Genomic DNA, 2,636 nt, shown 5'->3' with positions numbered 1-2,636 from the left:
AGTATAAATAAAGGTGTTAAATTGACTCGTGTGTTCATTCATATGAAAAAACCTCACTCTTAAAATGTAGTTTTAAGACTAGTAATTAAAAATGAGATGTGTTAATTACCATGTCGTAAGAATGCAGGAATCCTTCCAGTTTTGAATTTAATTATATTTTGAATCCCAAACTTGATTATAAAAATGCATGTAATTTCTTAAAAAGGTTGAGTAGAATACTCGGGGATGAGAAATGAGCAATTGGGGGCATAAAGAGAAACTTAAAATGTAAGTTCTATAATGTTTTCTTTGTGGAAATTGGCCTAATTTATCATTTTAAATCTCTTGCTTTTATATATAGGTTTTTCCAGTTTTCCCTTTTCTTAGTTATATGGTTGAAAAGGACCTCATGCTTCCATTTTCTTTAGTTTTCTTTTCACTATAACAAGTTATGGTCAAAGGCCGCGTTTATACTATAAATTTAATTCCACCAAGTTTGAATACTTTACTTACTTAATTTGAACTTTGAACTATGTTTCTATTTATTATATATTATTAACACAATTAATATGATTATGACATTACCTACACATATCATTTTTAGATTTTCATCATATCATGTTATAAAAAGAATAATATTAAACAGATGTAAACATTTTGAGAATGATGTTAAATGATAGTGACTAACCCACTAGAAACACAATATTTAATGGTTTAGAAAGAAAAAAAAAAAAACTTTTAGTAGTTTAAGAGTTAAATTTTAGGAGTTAATAATAGCCACATTTAGAGCTTGTCTTACGTCCTATTTTTACTCCGAACTTATTATACTAGATTTTCTATACGTGCAATATTTTTTAATAATGACTATTATATATGTTACACTTTCATCTTAGAGCACCTCCTCATGGCGTGAAGTCGATCGACATCGTTCTCCTTTTAACGATACCTCTGGATCCTACTTAATCTGAACTTTTAACCATCTCCTTTAAAAAAATAAACACTGCAGAAAAAGAAACATCTAAAACTTGAAAATATAAAACTTCATAAAATTCATCTTCGGGTTCATCCAACTTATGGACAACATGTTTTAAACAAGTCTTACTTAGACAAGAAATAAGTTCAGAGTCTCAACAACATTATTTACTAATACAACTCAAAAGTTATTTACTATAACCTTTACATCCAAAACAACTAACTCCTTTGCTAACAATTACGATCCCTTAAGTGCATGAATGGAATAAGACGTACACAAAATGCTAAGTCAAACTTCTAACAAAGTAGGTGGATCTCTAACAGGCGCTGAAATCACGATCTCTACTTGTAAGGGAAAAAAAACATTTAAGGGTTATAAAGCCTCGTGAGTGACAACTTTTAAAACAAGACATGTTTACTGAAAAAAGCATGCAACACTTATAAAGAAATCTTTATATAGTACCTTTTCTAGGCAAATATTTATGGCAAAGCAACTCATGGCTTGGGACCAACTAACATGACTTACTACGTTGTGGTAGGGCATACTCGGTACCCTCAACGTTTTCCTTTCTAAGCTTAACTCTACGATGTAGTAGGGGACGCCCAGTACTCCCATCGTCTTCCTTTCTAACTGTACTCTACGATGTAGTAAGACACGCCTAGTACTCTCATCGTCTTTATCGTAGTGGGGTACATTCGACACACATGACAATATCGTTGTCATGAAGTCCACTCAACATCAATAACAGAATAGCCTTCTCCGTGCCCATAATATCATCATAAGCTTAGTCTAAAACTCAGTCATGCGTCTAATATCACTCTTAAAAATATCAAAACATTTAATCATGCTTTTCTTTTAAGTTTACTTGCTTAATTCTAAAATTAGCTTAACTTATACTTAACTCAATGTCACTCTTGTGTCATGCTTGATTAAACATATCTTTAACTTAGATATTGTCATCAACTCAACATTCAAACAATTTGCTCAAAAATCTCATGTTCAAAGAAACATATTCAACTCGAGTGCTTTTAAATTTAGATCATGCATACTTATTTATAATTTCATGAAACTCTTTCTAAACTTGAAACTCATGGTTTGTAAGACGTCTATAACTCAAGTATAATTCAAATACTTCAACTCAAAGCATGCTATAAATATAACTTAATAAAACAATTTAGAAATTCATTTGAAACTTACTTTTGTTAGTCACTATTTGTCTATAGATTTGCCCAATTTCTTCTTGACCTGAAAAATAGCAAGGGAACTCAAGTCAAACTTTGGTTCCAACTAAAGGAATTACTTGAATCTATTCTCGTTTTTCTTTAGAAAAAACAAGAGTAGCACTCCCTCTAGCTAACATTATTTCTCTTGAACTCTTGATGGCCTTGGTTTGCTCAAGACCACTTCTACGAGCTTGCCCTAGCTCAAGATAAGCTCATGTTCAAATTTCGAGTCCAAATTAAGAAGCCTTAACTTAGCAAATCTTCCTCTAAAGCTCATTAAACAAAGAAGAATAAGCTGGAACTTACTTGGATACAACCTCAAGCCTTAACTCTTCCTCTTTAGCTTAAACTTGCCACCACTATAAGCTTCTTGGTTGCTTCTCAGAGAAAACCCAAATTGAAGTTTGGCAGGACAAAACCTTCTTGCTTTGGCTTCAGCTCTCCCAAAACCTCTGCTTCTC

This window comes from Cucumis melo, chromosome 1 (assembly GCF_025177605.1).
Source record: "Cucumis melo cultivar AY chromosome 1, USDA_Cmelo_AY_1.0, whole genome shotgun sequence".
In the NCBI taxonomy this organism is placed as follows: Eukaryota; Viridiplantae; Streptophyta; class Magnoliopsida; order Cucurbitales; family Cucurbitaceae; genus Cucumis; species Cucumis melo.
Note: the sequence above shows the minus strand (reverse complement) of the source record.